Source organism: Cetorhinus maximus, unplaced genomic scaffold (assembly GCF_964194155.1).
Source record: "Cetorhinus maximus unplaced genomic scaffold, sCetMax3.hap1.1 HAP1_SCAFFOLD_388, whole genome shotgun sequence".
Taxonomy (NCBI): domain Eukaryota; kingdom Metazoa; phylum Chordata; class Chondrichthyes; order Lamniformes; family Cetorhinidae; genus Cetorhinus; species Cetorhinus maximus.
This window is the reverse complement of record NW_027596334.1, coordinates 49750-71547: the sequence shown is the minus strand read 5'-3', so window position 1 is coordinate 71547 and position 21798 is coordinate 49750. Positions and strand designations below refer to the sequence as shown.

Sequence of the window (21798 nt, the reverse complement as noted above, 5' to 3'; positions counted from 1 at the left end):
CTGTATATCACACTCTGTGTACAATGTACTCACTGTACACACTGAATTAAGAATCTGTATATCACACTCTGTACACAATGTACTCACTGTGCACACTGAATTCAGAATCTGTATATCTCACTCTGTGTACAATGTACACACTGTACACACTGAATTCAGAATCTGTATATCACACTCTGTACACAATGTACTCACTGTACACACTGAATTAAGAATCTGTATATCACACTCTGTGTACAATGTACTCACTGTACACACTGAATTCAGAATCTGTATATCACACACTGTACAATGTACTCACTGTACACACTGAATTCAGAATCTGTATATCACACTCTGTGTACAATGTACTCACTGTACACACTGAATTCAGAATCTGTATATCACACTCTGTGTACAATGTACTCACTGTATACACTGAATTCAGAATCTGTATATCACACTCTGTACACAATGTACTCACTGTATACACTGAATTCAGAATCTGTATATCGCACACTGTGTACAATGTACTCACTGTACACACTGAATTAAGAATCTGTATATCACACTCTGTGTACAATGTACTCACTGTATACACTGAATTCAGAATCTGTATATCTCATTCTATGTACAATAATAATTTTAATAAACATTCTGTTTTTCATATGGGGTCACTTTTAATAGCCTGACAAGTGTTAGGTTTACATGAGGCTCAAATCCAATCTTTGTTGGTCTCAATCACCATGCCCAAACACAATCTGACCATTACTGTTTGTAAAGTAAACTGAAGGACATTTATAGATGATCCCTTACTTAAGTACAGTTAATGGAAGTGAGCAATTGCAGACAATGCCTATAGGAAAAATGATTGTTTGTTTGACTATTTAGAGACAGCCCTTTACTGCAATATGATTATTTGTGTATTGAAATTTAGAGACAGTCCGTTACTGAAGTGTTACGTTTGCAGAGAATCCCTGACTGCAGTCTCGCCATTTATGAATGATTATTTAGAGGCAGTCCCTGACTGCGGTGTCACTATTTGAGTTTTGCGATTTAGGGGCAGTCCCTTAGTGTATTGTCACTCTTTGTGAATGACTATTTATAGACAGTCCCTTGTTGGGTCTCAATATTTGTGAGCGACTATTTAGAAATTGTCCCTTATTATAGCGTCACTATTTGTGAATGACTACTTAGAGACAGTCCTTTATTGCAGTCACAACTTGTGAATGATTATTTAGAGACAGTCCCTTATTTCCATGTCACTATTTATGAATGACTATTTAGAGGCAGTTCCTTATTACAGTGTCAATATTTGTGAATGATTATTTAGAGACAGTCCTTGAGTGCAGCATCACTATTTAGAGATAGTCCCTTATTGCAGTGTCACTATTTGGGAATAACTGTTTAGAGACAGTCCCTTGTTGAAATGTCTCTGTTTGTGAATGACCATTTAGAGACAGTCCCTGAGTTTGTGCGCCATTGTTTCTGGCAATGCTCTGAAGGACCCCCCCACCCCCGCATGTGCTGCGTGGCTGCCCGGGGCTGTGTTATTGCGATGGTGTAGCGCCGGGTGAGCCTGGCGACGCTATCCTGACGTCAGTGACCCGAGCGAGCTTCTGCCACCCCCAAATCCCAAATGTGGTCAAGACTCTATGTCCTGGCAGCGTCCCTCCAGCCCCCTCGCCCCGAGAAAGGAGTGCCTCGGAGCGAGATGCCCCTTGCTGTGGGGCTGTGGGGACGGACGCTCGAGAAGGTTGAGCTGAGATTTTTTCCCACGCGTGCTTGTGTTGTGGAAGTGCAGTGTGGAGTCACTGGAACAATGTGGGGAGGTTTTTGTACAAATTGAGGGTGGTGGTGGGGGTGGGTAATATCAGACCCTATGGCCGCTGGGGTCGGGCGTGTTTGGTGGTGTGAGCAGACAATCTGGTGGGAAGGCCCGAGATCGGTTTCACGACGTCGTGAAGCCAGTTTGCGACCGTCTGGCTCCGCCCGCCAATGGCGGACTGCGTCCCTAACACGTCCGCATTTTAGACCAGCTCACCAGAATCGCCCCCTCCCACTGGATCGTCCACCCGCGTCAGCAGCGGGGAAAGCACACCGACCTGTTTCACAACAGCGTATATAAGGCCTGCCCCCGGTCAGCCGCACTCCGCTCGGGACTTCGAGGTTTGTTTGCCCACCTTGCTTCGGGCAGCACTCACAGTCTCAGCGCCAGGCTTCACAGGCAGCACCACGGGCTGGCTCTCACGGGCAGGTCTCTACCTCCCAGACCAGCCGTAAGGCGGGGGAGGCTTTTCGCCAGCTGCAGGGCCAGGGTTTTCTGGGGGAAGGGGGTGAAGTGGCCTCAGGCAAGGGAAGAGGCTGCAGGGTGAGGGCTGTACTGGGGAAGGAGGGTATCCCAGGGTGGGTGTGGGGGGCACATGTTGATCTTTGTCAAGACGGTGATTCCTAAGGAGGTCAGATGGAGATGTGAGGGTGTGTGTGAGAGAGTGAGTGGTGATGTCCCTTGAGCTGGCAGTGAGTGAGATGCCAGTGAATGTGTGATGGGCTTGTGAGTGTGTGTGTCAGTCTGTATGTGTCCCTCTGTGTGTCAGTCTGTGTGTGTGTGTGTCTGTGTGCCTATCTGTGTGTGTCAGTCTGTGTCTGTGTGTGTGTCTGGGTGTCTATCTGTGTCTGTGTGTCTATCCGTGTGTGTGTCAGTCTGCGTGTGTGTGTCTAACTGAGTGCGTCTGTGTGTCTATCTGTGTCTGTGTGTCTATCTGTGCATGTGTCTGTGTGTCTAACTGTGACTGTGTGTCTATCTGTGTGTGTGTGTGTCTATCTGTGTGTGTCTGTGTCTGTGTGTCTATCTGTGTGTGCGTCAGTCTGTGTGTGTGTCTATCTGTGTCTGTGTGTCTATCTGTGTGTGTGTCTGTCTGTGTGTCTATCTGTCTGTGTGTGTGTGTCTATCTGTCTGTGTGTGTGTGTGTCTATCTGTATCTGTGTGTCTATCTGTGTCTGTGTGTCTCTGTGTCTGTGTGTCTCTGTGTGTGTGTGTCTATCTGTGTGTGTGTGTCTATCTGTGCGTGTGTCTCTGTGTCTATCTGTGTCTGTGTGTCTATCTGTACGCATGTCTGTGTGTCTATCTGTGTCTGTGTGCCTACCTGTGTTTGTGTGGGTCTGCCTGTGCATGTGTGTCTATCTGTGTGTGTGTGTGTCTATCCGTGTCTGTGTCTGTGTGTATGGGTCTGCCTGTGCGTGTGTGTCTATCTGTGTGTGTGTGTGTGTGTCTATCTGTCTTTGTGTGTGTGTGTGTGTGTGTGTGTCTATCTGTGTCTGTGTGTCTATCTGTGTGTGTGTGGGTCTGCCTGTCTGTCTATCTGTGTCGGTGTGTCTATCTGTGTGTGTGTGTGTGTCTATCTGTCTGTGTGTCTATCTGTGTGTGTGTCTGTGCGTCTATCTGTGTGCGGGCGTCTATCTGTGTGTGTGGGTCTGTCTGTGTGTGTGTCTATCTGTGTGTGTGTGTGTGTCTATCTGTGTGTGTGTGTGTGTGTGTGTGTGCGTGTATCTGCCTGTGTGTGTGTGTCTATCTGTGTGTGTGTGTGTGTGTGTGTGTGTGGGTCTTCTGTGCAGCATTGGCACTGACCACCTCTGCCACCACCTCCCAAGCCGGGTGGTGAGATTGCTGGACCTCCTGCGGCCAGAGTCCTGTGAAGAGATGAAGAATGGAACGTGTGGTGGCTCTAGATTCAGTCTGCTGAGGGTTACAATGAGGGAAGCGTTAGTGACGAGGCTCCCTGACAGGGGAAGGAGGGTCCTTAGGGATGCAAACACAGCCAGAGCGAATGTCTACCAGGTGCCTTCTCATCGATCTTCGTTGTAGGTAGTTTATGAGATCACAGATGAAAGCTATGTAATGGTTGCAACTTCACATTTTTGGCAATAGGAGCAGTAGGGCCATTCAGCTCACTGAACCAGCTCCACCATTTAACTAGGTCATGGCTAATCTACTATCTCAACATCACCTTCTCACACTATCCCTGTACCTGATCTCATGGGTATCTAGAAATCTATCGAACTCTGTCTTGAACAGACTCAATGACTGAGTTTCCACAGCCTCTGGGGTAGAGAATTCCAAAGGTTCACAACCCTCAGAGAGAAGAAATTCCTCCTCATCTCAATCCTAAATGACCTGCCCCTTATTCTGAGACTGTGTCCCCTGGTCCTAGACCCCCCCCCACCCAGGGGAACATCCTTCCTGCATCCACCCTGTCACTCCCGTTCAGAATTTTGTGAGTTTCAGTGAGGTCGCCTCTCATTCGTCCAAACTCTAGAGAATACAGGCCCAGTCTCCTCAATCTCCCCCCATAAGACAGTCCCGCCATCCCAGGGATCGGTCTGGTGAACCTCCGCTGCGCTCCCTCTATGGCAAGCGTATCCTTCCTTAGATACGTGGACCAAAACTGCACACAGTGGTCCAGGTGCGTTACTTAAATATCTAATCTCTCATCTCTAGAAGGACAAAGTCTGCTTGGACGAAGGGAGCATGAGATGTACTTTGAAATTGCCAGGTGCACAATGTTCACTTGAAGCTACCGCACAGAATTGTACCAGCAGAGGGAGTGTGGTGGAGCTGTTTGAATTAAGGAGATAATGTTTGCTTCAGCTCTTCCTGAGGTATCCCTGGCTGTTTAAAGCACCAAGAATCTCACACTGATGATGAGGACAGTGTAAAATAAGAAGGTGTGAGGTTTTTTCTGGTGGGTTTTGTGATGGTGTAGCGGTATTCTCACTGGATGAGTAATCCCGAGACCCAGGGCGATGCTCTGGGGGCGACCTGGGTTAAATCCCACCAGGGCAGATGGTGAAATTTGGATTCAGTAAAAATCTGGAATTAAAAGGCCGATGATGACCATGAAAACGTTGCCGATTGTCGTAAAACCTACTGCCCTTTAGGGAAGGAAACCTGCTGTCCTTACCCGGTCTGGCCTACACATGACTCCAGACCCACAGCAATGTGGTTGACTCTTAAATGCCCTCTGAAGAAGGGCAATTAAGGAAGGGCAATAAATGCTGACCCAGCCAGTGATACCCACATCCCAGGAATGAATTTTAAAAAACACAGCGTTTTAAACTATGGAATTTGAGAGACACTCAGGCTGTGTTCAGACCTCACGAGCAGGAAAGTTTTTACAGGGAGGTTCCATTCTGATGATGGATGAAAATGGCATTGTGTGTGGTGAACTATTCCCTTTTTGAAGCACGTTTGGAACCCTCCTCTGTATCCCCACGTTGGCAAAAATGGTCACAGCTTTTTGAAGGGGACGTGGGGAAGTTTTGGCCATTGGAGAACAGAAGGAAAAATCTATTGCTTTTCCTATTTGATGCCAGAGAGGAATACAACTGATGGAACAGTCATCTTCAGACACGCAGGATGCTGGATCCTGGTCACTAGTTTAGAAACATAGAAACTAGGAGCAGGAGTAGGCCATTCGGCCCTTCGAGCCTGCTCCGCCATTCATTATGATCATGGCTGATCATCCAACTCAATAACCTGCTCCCGCTTTCTCCCCATACCCTTTGATCCCTTTCGCCCCAAGAGATATATCTAACTCCTTCTTGAAAACATACAATGTTTTGGTCTCAACTACTTTCTGTGGTAACGAATTCCACAGGCTCACCACTCTCTGGGTGAAGAAATTTCTCCTCATCTCAGTCCTAAATGGTCTACCCCATATCCTCAGACTGTGACCCCTGGTTCTGGACTCCCCCACCATCGGGAACATCCTTCCTGCATCTACCCTGTCTAGTCCTGTTAGAATTTTATAGGTTTCTATGAGATCCCCCCTCATTCTTCTGAACTCCAGTGAATATAATCCTAATCGACTCAATCTCTCATCATATGTCAGTCCCAATATCCCAGGAATCAGTCTGGTAAACCTTCGCTGCACTCCCTCTATAGCAAGTACATCCTTCCTCAGATAAGGGGTCCAAAACTGCACACAATATTCCAGGTGTGGTCTCACCAAGACCCTGTATAATTGCAGCAAGATATCCCTGTTCCTGTACTCGAATCCTCTGGCTATGAAGGCCATTTGCCTTCTTTACCGCCTGCTGCACCTGCATGCTTACCTTCAGCGACTGGTGTACGAGGACACCCAGGTCTCGTTGCACATTCCCATCTCTCAACTTATAGCCATTCAGATAATAATCTGCCTTCCTGTTTTTGCTACCAAAGTGGATAACCTCACATTTATCCACATTATACTGCATCTGCCCACTCACTCAGCTTGTCCAAATCACACTGAAGCATCTCTGCATCCTCCTCACAGCTCACCCTCCCACCCAGCTTTATGTCATCTGCAAATTTGGAGATATTACATTTAGTTCCCTCATCTAAATCATTAATATATATTGTGAATAACTGGGGTCCCAGCACCGATCCCTGCGGTACCCCACTAGTCACTGCCTGCCATTCGGAAAACAACCCGTTTATTCCTACTCTTTGTTTCCTGTCTGCCAACCAGTTTTCTATCCATCTCAATACACTACCCCCAATCCCATGCGCTTTAATTTTACACGCCAATCTCTTATGTGGGACTTTGTCGAAAGCCTTCTGAAACTCCAAATAAACCACATCCACTGGCTCCCCCTCATCAACTCTACTAGTTACATCCTCAAAAAACTCCAGTAGATTTGTCAAGCATGATTTCCCTTTCGTAAATTCATGCTGACGCTGCCCGAATCTGCCACTGTTTTCCACGTGCTCAGCTATTAAATCTTTTATAATGGACTCGAGAATTTTCCCCACTACCGACGTCAGGCCGACTGGTCTATAATTCCCTGTTTTCTCTCTACCTCCCTTTTTAAATAGTGGGGTTACATTAGCTACCCTCCAATCTGTAAGAACTGTACCAGTGTCTATAGAATCTCGGAAGATGACCACCAATGCATCCACTATTTCTAGGGCCACTTCCTTAAGTACTCTGGGATGTAGATTATCAGGCCCCGGGGATTTATCGGCCTTCAATCCCATCAATTTCCCCAACACCATTTCACTACTAATACTGATTTCTTTCAGTTCCTCCCTCTCACTAAACCCTGTGTTCCCCAACATTTCTGGTATGTTATTAGTGTCCTCCTTTGTGAAGACAGAACCAAAGTGTGTATTTACTTGGTCAGCCATTTCTTTGTTCCCCATTATAAATTCCCCTGTTTCTGACTGTAAGGGACCTACATTTGTCTTCACCAATCTTTTTCTCTTCACATACCTATAGAAACTTTTACAGTCAGTTTTTATGTTCCATGCAAGCTTACTCTCGTACTCTATTTTCCTCTTCTTAATCAATCCCTTAGTCCTCCTTTGTTGAATTCTAAACTGCTCCCAATCCTCAGGTCTGTTGTTTTTTCTGGCCAATTTGTATGCCTCTTCCTTGGATCTAATACAATCTCTAATTTCCCTTGTAAGCCATGGTTTGGCCACCTTTCCTGTTTTACTTTTGTGCCAGACAGGAATAAACGATTGTTGCAGTTCACCCATGCGCTCTTTGAATGTTTGCCATTGCCTATCGACCATCATCCCTTTAAGTAATGTTTCCCAATCCATCACAGCCAACTCGCCCCTCATGCCATCGTAGTTTCCTTTATTAAAATTCAGGACCCTAGTCTCAGAATCAACGACGTCACTCTGCATCTTGATGAAGAATTCTATCATATTATGGTCGCTCATCCCCAAGGGGCCTCGCACAACTAGATTGCCAATTATTCCTTTCTCATTACACAATACCCAGTCTGGGATGGCCTGTTTTCTCGTTGGCTCCTCAACGTATTGGTCCAGAAAACCATCCCGTATACACTCCAGGAATTCCTCCTCTACGGTATTGTTACTAATTTGATTTGCCCAATCTATATGCAGATTAAAGTCACCCATAATTACAGATGTTCCTTTATTACATGTGTCTCTAATTTCCTGTTTAATGCCATTCCCAACCTCAGTAAAGGGGGAGTTGGACTAGTTAGCTGGACTAATGGATCCGGATACGCTTGTTTTGGGATGACCAAGTTGGTATCGTAGACAAAGTAGATCAGCAGACAGTTCTTATTGAGAGCACACTATTTATTTACCAAGGAACTCAACAGCTACACTTGTGCGCTTACAACTCAAACCATGTTTCTACATTACAGACCCTAACTGTAGACTACTGACTACTGAGGTCGCCCGCACTACTCTGCTATTGGATAGTAAGATCATGTGATCTTCGATTATAACATTCTTGTTAAAGGTATATTACACATTAGATTACCACATCCCTCCCCCTTTACTCAAAAAATACATGTTACAGTTACAATTCTTCTCAAAATATCAAATTATTTACACAGGAATTAATTTACACCTTCAGTCTTTCTGGGGGTTTCCTGTTGCGTGTAGAACATCTCACACCCACAGCTTCAGGTGTTTTGTCAGGAACCTGCTTTTTCTGGTGTTGTCCGAACATCAGGTTCTTCGATGGACACCTGCAACTCTGTTTCCTCAACTCCCACGGGTACAGCCGACCCTTCAGACACGTCTGTGCTCAGTTGTGTCCTTTCAACAGGAGACATTGACTCAATCGTGAACACTGGAGGAATCATTTCCTGGTACTTTGTTTCTCTCCTCCTTGTCTGATCTATATGTCTCCGTATGATTTGGTTTTCTACTTTCACATGGTGAGAAAGAGGTCCAGTCACTGCACTTATTTCACCCGATAACCATTTGGGTCTTTCACCGAAATTCCTCACATATACCGTCTCTCCTACGGTAAATTTCCTGTCATGACTATGCCAGTCATGTCCAGTTTTCTGGCTTCCCTGACTCCTTTCCACCTTCCCCACCACCCCCACTAAATTTGGCGTTACTAAGCTCAATCTTGCTCTGAGACAGCGATTCATCAACAATTCCACAGGCGAGACGCCTGTTGCTGTGTGAGGGGTGGTTCTATAATGGAAAAGGAAATGTGTTAGCTCGGTCACTATGGAGTCTCTGGTTAATTTCTTCATGCCTGACTTGAATGTTTGAACCTCTATCTCAGCCCCTTTCCTGCCTTTTCCCCATGACCCTTGATTCTCTTACTGATTAAAAATCTGTCTATCTCAGCCTTGAATATATTTAATGACCCACCTCTACAGCCCTCTGCGGTAAGTCCCAGTATATCTTTCCTTAGATAAGGGAACCAAAACAGTTCACAGTGTTCTAGGTGTGGTCTAACTAGTGCCTTGTATAGTTTTAGCAAGACTTCCCTATTTTTATACTGCATTCCTTTTGAAATAAAGGCCAACATTCCATTTGCCTTCCCTATTACCTGTTGAACTTGTATGTTAGCTTTTTGGGATTCATGCACCAGGACCCCCAAATCCCTCTGTGCTGCAGCCTCCTGCAGTCTTTCTCCATTTATTTTTTTTTAAGATTCATTCATGGGATGGGGGCGTCACTGGCTATGCCAGCATTTATTGCCCATCCTTAATTGCCCTTGTTCAAAGGGCAGTTAGGAGTTAACAACATTGCTGTGGGTTTGCAGTCACATGTAGGCCAGACCAGGTAAGGATGGCCAATTTCCTTCCCTGAAGGACATTAGATTATATTCAGCTCCTCTATTCTTCCTGCCAAAGTGCATAACCTCACATTTTCCCACATTATATTCCATCTGCCACTATTTTTCCCACTCACTTAACCTGTCTGTATCCCTCTGTAGACTCCTTGTGTCATCCTCACCACTTGCCTTTCCACCTATTTTTGTATCATCCGCAAACTTGGCGATAGTACATTCACTTCCCTCATCCACGTCATTAATATATATTGTAAATAATTGTGGCCCCAGCACTGATCCCAGTGGCATCCACTAGTTACAGGTTGCCATCCTGAAAATGCCCCCCATATCCCAACTCTCTGTCTTCTATTAGTGAACCAATCCTCTATCCATGCTAATATACTACCCCCAACACCATGGGCTTTTATCTTATTAAGAAGCCTTTTGTGCGGTACCTTATCAAACGCCTTTTGGAAATCCAAATATATTACATCTACTGGTTCCCCTTTATCTATCCTGCTTGTTACCTCCTCAAAGAATTCTAATAAATTTGTCAGGCATGATTTCCCCTTCATGAAGCCATGCTGACTCTGCTTGATTAGATTATGCATTTCTAAATGCTCTGCTATTACATCCTTTATAATAGACTCTAACATTTTCCCAATGACAGATGTTAAGCTAACTGGCCTATAGTTACCTGTTTTTTTGTCTCCCTCCCTTTTTGAATAAGGGTGTTACATCGGCAGTTTTCCAATCCTCTAGGACTTTTCCAGAATCTAAGGATTCTTGGAAGATTACTACCAGTGCATCCTCTATCTCTGTAACTACTTCCTTTAATATCCTAGGATGTAACCCATCAGGTCCAGGAGACTTATCGGCCTTTAGCCCCATTAGTTTCCATAGTATTTTTTCTCTAGTGAAAGTTATTGTATTTATTTCCTCCACTTCTTTTTCCCCTTGATTATTTAGTATTTTTGGAATGCTATTAGTGTCTTCTACTGTGAAGACTGAAGCAAAGTATTTATTCAACTCCTCTGCCATTTCCTGGTTCCCCATTATTATTTCCCCAGCCTCATTCTCTAATGGGTCTATGTTCACTTTGGTCTCTCTCTTCCTTTTTATATATTTTAAGAAGCTCTTACTGTCCGTTTTTATATTATTTGCTAGTTTACCCTCAAAGTTTATTTTCTCCCTCTTTATTTATTTTTGGTCATCTTTTGTTGGCTTTTAAAACTTTCCCAATCCTTTGGATTACCATTAATCTTTGCCACATTGTACGTCTTTTCTTTCAATTTGATTCTATACTTAACTTACTTGGTTAACCATAGTTGGTTTATCCCCTTTCTAGAATCCTTCTTCCTCACTGGGATGTATCTTTGTTGAGAGTCATGAATTATTTTCTTAAATGTCTTCCATTGTTCATTAACCATTTCTTCTACTAAAATCCTATCCTTTCCCAGTCCACTCCAGCCAACTCTGCCCTCATTCCTTTGTAATGACCCTTATTTAAGTTTAGCCCAGTTGTTTCCAACCCAAGTTTCTCACTCTCAAACTGAATGCTAAATTATACCATGTTATGATCACTGGTTCCTCGGGGGTCTTTTACTCTGAGATCATTTATTAAACCTACCTCATTATACATTACCAGATCCAAAATAGCCTGACCCCTGGTTGGATTCACAACATATTGTTCTAAGAAACTGTCCCGAATATACTCTATGAATTCTTGTTCATGGCTACCTCTGCCAGGTTGACTTTCCCAGTCTACATGAAGATTAAAGTCACCCATGATTAATGTGCTGTCTTTTTTACATGCCCTCATTATCTCCTGATTTATTCTCTGTCCTACAGTATAGCTACTGTCAGAGGGCCTGTAGACTACTCCCACCAATGTCTCCTTCCCCTTGTTATTTCTTATCTCCACCCATGCGGATTCTACATGTTCCAATCCAAGATCATTTCTTGTTATCGTACTTATTGCATCTCGTACTAACAAAGCTACCCCACCACCCTTTTCTTCCTGCCTGTCCTCTCAAAAAGTCACATACCCCTGAATATTTAGTTCCCAGCTTTGATCTCCCTGTAACCATGTCTCCGTAATGGCTATAAGATCATACCCATTAACCTCTATTTGTGCCAATAATTTATTTATTTTGTACCGAATACTAAGTGCATTTAAGTAAAGAGCCATTAATTTTGCCTTTTTACCTTTTTTCCCCTTTGACCCTACTTGCTGCTGTTTTTTTATGTTTGTACACTCTGTCCCTTCCTGTCACACTCTGGCTATCATTACCTAAATAGCTGCCCTGCAATGCTGCCTTATCATTCCGCTTTGTAAGCCTATGTATCCCCTTCTATTGAGTTCAAAGCCCACTCTACAGCCCTAGTTATCCCAACCATGTTTGTCATTCATCAGTGAATTCAACTACAAAGACCAACACATACAGAAGAATGAGACTTGCAAAAGTGGAAAGGGAACGTAGCTGATGTCGATTCCGTCTGTGCTTTCTTTTCCACACAGAAAGAGGCCACGTATGACAGTGACAATTGGCTGAAGAGAGGTACATGTTCTCGGAGATATACAATCACCTGTCAATATCATAGAGACAAAACATTCAGAAAACTTCAGAACTGACCCGGTCTCCGCAATTCACAGAAGCTAAAAATTTACCCTCACAACAGGGAAAAGCCACTGAGGGTTGTTGGGACTTTTGAAAAGCCAAACTTATTCCAGAGCATTAGAACGAATGCTGCATTCTATTCCCTATCGGGAGAAGGTCACACACTTATCAGCTTCCGTAGAGGGAGCTTTACTCTGTATCTAACCCCGTGCTGTACCTGCCCTGGGAGTGTTTGATGGGGACGGTGTAGAGGGAGCTTTACTCTGTATCTAACCCCATGCTGTACCTGTCCTGGGAGTGTTTGATGAGGACAGTGTAGAAGGAGCTTTACTCTGTATCTAACCCCGTGCTGTACCTGTCCTGGGAGTGTTTGATGGGGAAGGTGTAGAGGGAGCTTTACTCTGTATCTAACCCTATGCTGTATCTGTCCTGGGAGTGTTTGATGGGATGTGATGAAATGTGGTACTTTGCTGCTGCACTAACTCATGATAAGTTGTAAAGTTCATTGAGAGTTTGACACCTGATGTTATAAGAGAGAATATTCCAATCTATTCGGTCCTGGGTTCTGTGCATCGTTCTCTAGGCCAGCTATTGCTGCCCATCCCTAATTGCCCTTGAGAACTGAGTAGCTGCTGGGTCATTTTAGAGACAACCACGTTGCTGTGGGTCTGGAGTCACATGTAGGCCAGACCAGGTAAAGACAGCAGATTTCCTTCCCTAACGGACATTAGTGAACCAGATGGGTTTTTACAACAATCGACAATGGTTTTATTGTAATTACGCGAGGCATCTGCCTCCCCCATTATTGCCTAAAAGTTGGCATTCAGATGCAGCAAACATTTAGGAAAGCAAATGGTTTGTTAGCTTTTAATGCACGGGCATTTGGTTACAAGAGTGAGGAAGTCTTGCTGCAATTGTACAGGGCCTTGGTGAGACCACACCTGGAGCAAGGAAGGATATACTGGCCGTGGAGGGAGTGCAGCAAAGGCTCACCAGACTCTGAGATCACAGAATCACAGAATCACACAGTGCAGAAGAGGCCCTTCAGCTCATCTAATCTGCACCGACACATGAGAAATACAGAATTTCTTCAGTAACATTGTGCAAGGCCCAGTGGTTGTGGTATTCTGGAATATCCAGATGTTGATGATTTTCTGAATTTTATTTTGATGGTGTTGTTGGGCTCAGTCCCGGTTCATTGCTGTCCGAAATGTTCACTTCTGATCAAAACTAGACCTGAGGATCTGATTAAAGCAGCCGGCAATCACACATCACCCTTCTCTGTGATTTCTCAAGAATCATTCTTGATTTTATGCAATAGAACCATAGAAAAGTTACAGCACAGGAGGAGGCCATTCGGCCCATCTTGTCCATGCCAGCCTGAGGACACCCAGGTGCCCTTTCTAATCCCACCTTCCTGCACCCGGCCCATAGCCCTGCAGTTTACAGCACTTTAGGTGCAGATCCAGGTACTTTTTAAAAAGAGTTTAGAGTTTCTGCCTCTACCACCAACTTGGGCAGCGAATTCCAGACACCCACTACCCTCTGCATAAAAAAGTTCTTCCTCATGTCCCCCCTACACCTTCTGCCACTTATCTTGAATCTATGTCCCCTGGTTCTAGAATTCTCCACCAAGGGAAACAATTTGATACTGTTCACTCTCTCTATTCCCCTCATAATTTTGTACACCTCAATCAAGTCACCTCTCAGCCTTCTTTGTTCTAAGGAAAATAACCACAACCTATCCAATCTCTCCTCGTAGCTACACTTTTCTAACCCTGGCAACATTCTTGTAAATGTCCTCTGCACTCTCTCCAGAGCTATTACGTCCTTCCTGTAATGTGGTGACCAGAACTGCACACAATACTCCAGTTGTGGCCTCACCAGTGTTTTATACAATTCCAACATTATATCCTTACTTTTATATTCTATACCTCTGCCAATGAAGGAGAGCATTCCATATGCCTTCTTTACAACCTTGTCTACTTGAACTGCTGCCTTCAGGGACCTGTGTACTTGTACGCCAAGATCTCTCACTTCATCTACCCTCTTAGTATATTCCCATTTATTTTGTAATCCCTATAACTGTTTGACCTCCCTAAATATATGACCTCACACTTCTGTATGTTAAAATCCATCTGCCGCTTTACCGCCCACTCCACCAACCCATCTATATCGTTTTGGAGATTATGGCTATCCTCTACACTATCCACTACACTACACTACACTAAATTTCCCAATCTTGCCCCCCACGTACACGTCCAGATCGTTAATATATAACACAAACAGCAAGGGTCTCAACACCGAGCCCTGTGGAACACCACTTGAGACAACTTTCCATTCACAAGGGCATCCATTGACCATTACCCTTTGTTTCCTGTTACAAAGCCAACCATTTATCCAGTTTGCCACATTACCCTGAATCCCATGGGCTTTTACTTTCCTGACCAATCTGCCATGTGGGACCTTGTCAAATGCCTTGCTAAAATCCATGTACACAACATCCACTGCACTACCTTCATCAACTCTTCTTGTCACTTCCTCAAAGAATTCAATCAAATTTGTGAGGCAAGACGTTCCTTTAACAAATCCATGCTGACCATCCCTGACTAGTCCATGCCTTTCCACATGACAGTTAATCCTATCTCTCAGGATTGATTCTACTAATTTGCTCACCATCGATGTAAGACTAACTGGCCTATAATTGTTTGGCATTTCCTTTGATCCCTTTTTAAACAATGGAACTACGTTTGCATTTCTCCAGTCCTCCGGTACCTCCCCTGTATCTAGTGAAGATTGGAAAATCATCCTCAGAGCATCTGCTATCTCCTCCCTGACTTCCTTCAGCAGCTTCGGAAACAATCCATCTGGCCCTGGTGACTTATCAACTTTCAAGGATTTCAACCCTTCGAGTACTTCCTCTCTCTTTATGACTATCCTGTCCAATATCTCGCAGTGTTCCTCCTGGACTACTATATCTACATCCTCCCTTTCCTTTGTAAACACAGAGACAAAATATTCATTCAAAACCCTTCCCACAGCCTCTGCATCTACACACAAGTTTCCATCTTCATCTCTGATAGGTCCCACTTTTTCCTTAACTAACCTTTTAGCATTAATGTATTGGTAAAACATCTTTGGGTCATCTTTAACTTTACTTGATAATCTTTTTTCATGCCCTGTCTTTGATTTCCTTATTTCCTTTTTTACTTCGTCCCTGCACTTCCGATATTCGTCTAGGCTATCTGCAGTGCTTAGTTCTTTGTGCCTATCGTACGCTTTCTTTTTCTGTTTGATCATCCCCTGTATTCCTCTAGACAACCAGGGAGGTCTAGATTTGGCAACAGTTAACCCTTCGAATACTTCTGGAAATTACTGAAGTGAACACACTGAAAGGGAGAATTGTGGGACAAACCGGATACTGGGGAGGGTGTACTGTAACGTGACCATCGGTACGCGTCACAGCTTTGGATTTTTCCTGTCAGTTTATCCCACATTCCGTTAGCCGGAAACTGCGATCCCTGTGATCCAGATAGAAGCAAGCTCATCCCACTCTCTCTCCCGAAAACCAGTATCAATCCCAGACTAATCCCGCTCTCTCTCCTGAAAATCAGTATCAGTCCCAAAATAATCCCACTCTCTCTCCCGAAAACCAGTATCAATCCCAAAATAATCCTACTCTCTCTCCCGAAAACCAGTATCAATCCCAAAATAATCCCACTCTCTCTCCCAAAAACCAGTATCAATCCCAAAATAATCCTACTCTCTCTCCCGAAAACCAGTATCAATCCCAAACTAATCCCACTGCCCCGCGCTCTCCCCATAGCCCTGTATCAATCCCCAAACTAGTTCCAGTGCACCGCTCTCTCCCCATAGCCCAGTATCAATCCCCAACTAATCCCACTGCCCCGCTCTCTCTCCATAGCCCTGTATCAATCCCAAATTAATTCCACTGCCCCGCTCTCTCCCCATAGCCCTGTATCAATCCCAAACTAATCCCACTGCCCCACTCTCTCCCCATAGCCCTGTATCAATCCCCAAACTAATCCCACTGCCCCACTCTCTCCCCATAGTCCTGTATCAAACTCAAACTAATCCCAATGCCCCGCTCTCTCCCCATAGCCCTGTATCAATCCCAAAGTAATCTCACTGCCCCACTCTCTCCCCATAGCCCTGTATCAATCCCAAACTAATCCCACTGCCCCGCTCTCTCACCATAGCCCAGTATCAATCTCCAACTAATCCCACTGCCCCACTCTCTCCCCATAGCCCTGTATCAATCCCAAACTAATCCCACCGCCCCGTTCTCTCCCCATAGCCCTGTATCAATCCCAAACTAATCCCACTGCCCCACTCTCTCCCCATAGCCCTGTATCAATCCCAAACTAATCCCACTGCCCCACTCTCTCCCCATAGCCCTGTATCAATGCCAAACTTATCCCACTGCCCCACTCTCTCCCCATAGCCCTGTATCAATCCCAAACTAATCCCACTACCCCGCTCTCTCCCCATAGCCCTGTATCAATCCCCAAACTAATCCCACTGCCCCACTCTCTCCCCATAGCCCTGTATCAATCCCAAACTAATCCCACTGCCCCACTCTCTCCCCATAGCCCTGTATCAATCCCAAACTAATCCCACTGCCCCACTCTCTCCCCATAGCCCTGTATCAATCCCAAACTAATCCCACTGCCCCACTCTCTCCCCATAGCCCTGTATCAATCCCCAAACTAATCCCACTGTCACCACTCTCTCCCCATAGCCCTGTATCAATCTCAATCCAATCCCACTGCCCCACTCTCTCCCCATAGCCCTGTATCAATCCCAAACTAATCTCACTGCCCCGCTCTCTCCCCATAGCCCTGTATCAATCCAAAACTAATCCCACTGTCACCACTCTCTCCCCATAGCCCTGCATCAATCCAAAACTAATCCCACTGCCCCACTCTCTCCCCTTGGCCCTGTATCAATCCCAAACTAATCCCACTGTCCCACTCTCTCCCCATAGCCCTGTATCATTCCCCAAGCTAATCCCACTTCCGCACTCTCTCCCCATAGCCCTGTATCAATCCCAAACTAATCCCACTGCCCCACTCTCTCCCCATAGCCCTGTATCAATCCCCAACTAATCCCACTGCCCCACTCTCTCCCCATAGCCCTGTATCAATCCCCAAACTAATCCCACTGCCCCACTCTCTCCCCATAGCCCTGTATCAATCCCCACCTAATCCCACTGCCCCACTCTCTCCCCATAGCCCTGTATCAATCCCAAACTAATCCCACTGCCCCGCTCTCTCCCCATAGCCCTGTATCAATCCCAAACTAATCCCACTGCCCCACTCTCTCCCCATAGCCCAGTATCAATCCCCAAACTAATCCCACTGCCCCACTCTCTCCCCATAGCCCAGTATCAATCCCTAAACTAATCCCACTGCCCCACTCTCTCCCCATAGCCCTGTGTCAATCCCTAAACTAATCCCATTGCCCCGCTCTCTCCCCATAGCCCTGTATCAATCTCCAACTAATCCCACTGCCCCGCTCTCTCTCCATAGCCCTGTATCAATCCCAAACTAATCTCACTGCCCCGCTCTCTCCCCATAGCCCTGTATCAATCCCAAACTAATCCCCCTGCCCCGCTCTCTCCCCATAGCCCTGTATCAATCCCAAACTAATCCCACTGCCCCACTCTCTCTCCATAGCCCTGTATCAATCCCAAACTAATCCCACTGTCCCACTCTCTCCCCATAGCCCTGTATCAATCACAAACTAATCCCACTGCCCCACTCTCTCCATAGCCCTGCATCAATCCCAAACTAATCCCACCGCCCCGTTCTCTCCCCATAGCCCAGTATCAATCCCAAACTAATCCCACTGCCCCACTCTCTCCCCATAGCCCTGTATCAATCCCAAACTAATCCCACTGCCCCACTCTCTCTCCATAGCCCTGTATCAATCCCAAACTAATCCCACTGCCCCACTCTCTCTCCATAGCCCTGTATCAATCCCAAACTAATCCCACTGCCCCACTCTCTCCCCATAGCCCAGTATCAATCCCTAAACTAATCCCACTGCCCCACTCTCTCCCCATAGCCCTGTGTCAATCCCTAAACTAATCCCATTGCCCCGCTCTCTCCCCATAGCCCAGTATCAATCTCCAACTAATCCCACTGCCCCGCTCTCTCTCCATAGCCCTGTATCAATCCCAAACTAATCTCACTGCCCCGCTCTCTCCCCATAGCCCTGTATCAATCCCAAACTAATCCCCCTGCCCCGCTCTCTCCCCATAGCCCTGTATCAATCCCAAACTAATCCCACTGCCCCACTCTCTCTCCATAGCCCTGTATCAATCCCAAACTAATCCCACTGTCCCACTCTCTCCCCATAGCCCTGTATCAATCACAAACTAATCCCACTGCCCCACTCTCTCCATAGCCCTGCATCAATCCCAAACTAATCCCACCGCCCCGTTCTCTCCCCATAGCCCAGTATCAATCCCAAACTAATCCCACTGCCCCACTCTCTCCCCATAGCCCTGTATCAATCCCAAACTAATCCCACTGCCCCACTCTCTCTCCATAGCCCTGTATCAATCCCAAACTAATCCCACTGCCCCACTCTCTCCCCATAGCCCAGTATCAATCCCAAACTAATCCCACTGCCCCACTCTCTCTCCATAGCCCTGTATCAATCCCAAACTAATCTCACTGCCCCACTCTCTCCCCATAGCCCTGTATCAATCCCTAAACTAATCCCACTGCCCCGCTCTTTCCCCATAGCCCTGTATCAATCCCTAAACTAATCCCACTGCCCCGCTCTTTCCCCATAGCCCTGTATCAATCCCTAAACTAATCCCACTGCCCCGTTCTCTCCCCATAGCCCTGTATCAATCCCGAAACTAATCCCACTGCCCCACTCTCTCTCCATAGCCCTGTATCAATCCCAAACTAACCCCACTGCCCCACTTTCTCCCCATAGCCCTGTATCAATCCCAAACTAATCCCACTGCCCCACTCTCTCCCCATAGCCCTGTATCAATCCCCAAACTAATCCCACTGCCCCACTCTCTCCCCATAGCCCTGTATCAATCGCCAAACTAACCCCACTGCCCCACTTTCTCCCCATAGTCCTGTATCAATCCCAAACTAATCCCACAGCCCCGCTCTCTCCCCATAGCCCTGTATCAATCCCAAACTAATCCCACTGCCCCACTTTCTCCCCATAGTCCTGTATCAATCCCAAACTAATCCCACAGCCCCGCTCTCTCCCCATAGCCCTGTATCAATCCCAAACTAATCCCACTGCCCCGTTCTCTCCCCACAGATCTGTATCAATCCCAAACTAATCCCACTGCCCCACTCTCTCCCCATAGCCCTGTATCAATCCCAAACTAATCCCACTGTCCCACTCTCTCCCCACAGACCTCTGTTTTTCCATTGTTTCCAGCATTTATGTGGACGTTTCTATAAATGTGCAGCATCTCCTGCCTTGATCAATCCCTTTGGAAACTGTTCCCTCTGCTCGTAATAGAAATGTAGAACCACAAACTCCAAGCTGGTGATTCTCGCTTTGTGAATGCGTCGATACCTTTGTCACTCAGGGTTTCATTGTTACAAGGTGGAGTTTGGGTTCTGTCTCCCGTGGGGCTCAATGTTTCTCTCTCTCTCTCTGTCTCTCCAGGTATTGTCTCAGTCATTACTTCAGCATCTCCTGTGTTGCCCCATTCACTCTCGGGCATCCCTGCTTTTCTCAACGCGGGTCATGGAGCCGCTGCCTCACCCACGGCACAGGAGGAGGTCATCCGGCCCATCCAGCCCTTGCTAGCTCTCTGCGGATCGATCCAGTCTCACATCCCTGCTGAGTTCCGGGTGCACACAGCTGGCTCAAGTCGCCATCCCCATTTCCCTTCGAAATCATTGATCATTTTTTATTTACCCTTTCCCGGGACGTGGGCATCACTGGCAAGGCCGGCATTCGTTGCCCATGCCTTAATTGGAGCTGAGTGTCTCGCTCGGCCATTTCAGGGGGGAAGTCAAGAGTCAGCCGCGTTGCCGTGGGCCTGGAGTCACGTGGGGGGACAGACCAGGTGAGGAGGGCAGATTTCCCTCACCTAAAGGGGCATGAGTGAACCAGGTGGGTTTTTACAACAATTGACGGTGGTTTCATGGTGACCATCACCGAGACCACACACGAGGGTCCTAAAAGAGATCGCTGCAGAGATAGTGGGCTGTGCTGGCTATGACTCTCCAAGTTTCCTCAGGTTCAGGAACGGTCCCATCGGCTTGGAAGTTGGATAATGTTACACCTCTTTTCGAGAATGGAGGGAAAGGCAAAATAGGGAACTACAGGCCAGTTAGCCTGTCAGTTGGGAAAATGCTGGAATTTGATATTAAGGAAATCTTAACAATGCACCCAGGAAAGGCCGGTGTGATTAGAATAGGTCAATATGATTTTACTTAATAGAAATCCTGGTTGACAAATTTATTCGAGGTTTTCGAGGACATAACGAGCAGGGTAGATAAAGGGGAACCAGTAGATGTACTACAGCTAAATTTGCAGATGACACCAAAATAGGTGGGAAAGTAAGTTGCAATGAAGAAATAAGAAATTTACACAGGGATATGGACAGGTTAGGGTGAATGGGCCAAAATTTGGCAGATGGAGTTTAATGTGGATAAGTGTGAGGTTATCCATTTTGGTCGGAAGAATAAAAAGGCGACTTATTATTTAAATGGAGAGAAACTTCAGAATGCTTCAGTGCAGAGGGATCTGGGTGTCCTCGTGTATGAATCGCTGAAAGCTAGTCTGCAGGTACAGCAGGTAATAAGGAAGGCAAATGGAATTTTGGCATTTATTGCTAAAGGAATAGAGTATAAAAATAGGGAAGTGTTGTTGCAACTGTACAAGGCATTGGTGAGACCGCACCTGGAGTACTGGGCACAGTTTTGGTCCCCTTACTTGAGGAAGGATGTAGTTGCATTGGAGGCGGTTCAGAGGAGGTTCACTAGATTGATTCCAGAGATGCGGGGCTTGTCTTATGAGGAGAGATTGAGCAGTTTAGGTCTATACTCACTAGAGTTTAGAAGGATGAGAGGAGATCTAATTGAGGTATATAAGATGCTAAAGGGAATAGACAAAGTAGACGTGGAGCAGATGTTTCCCCTTGTGGGGCATTCTAGAACGAGAGGCCATAGTTTTAGGCTAAGAGGTGGTAGATTTAAATCAGAGATGGGGAGGAATTACTTTTCTCAAAGGGTCGTGAATCTGTGGAATTCACTACCTCAGAGTGCAGTGGATGTCGGGACGCTGAATAAATTTAAGGAGGAGATAGACAGATTTTTAATCAGTAACGGGTTGAAAGGTTATGGGGAGGGGGCGGGAAATTGGAGTTGAGGCCGAAATGAGATCAGCCATGATCGTATTGAATGGCGGGGCAGGCTTGAGGAGCTGAATTACCTACTCCTATGTTCTTATGTCGTATACCTGGATTTCCTAAAGGCATTCGACAAGGTGCCACATGAAAGGTTAATCGGCAAAATAAGTATGGATAGAGAGTTGGTTAACAGATGGAAAACAGGGAGTGGGAATAAATGAGGCTTTTTCAAGTTAGCAGGCTGTGAATAATGGAAGGATCAGTGCTGGGGCCTCAGCTATTT

General features: G+C 46.0%; 2 long non-coding RNA genes across 3 annotated transcripts in view; one reads left to right on the top strand and one right to left on the bottom strand.

Annotated features, from left to right (window-relative positions):
• The window catches only part of LOC144673576 (uncharacterized), a 345035-nt gene that overhangs the window by 316837 nt on the left and 6400 nt on the right, over positions 1 to 21798 (top strand). The gene's annotated exons all lie outside the window — the stretch shown is intronic.
• LOC144673578 (uncharacterized) overlaps positions 1 to 21798 on the bottom strand; it is a 343246-nt gene that overhangs the window by 316116 nt on the left and 5332 nt on the right. The gene's annotated exons all lie outside the window — the stretch shown is intronic.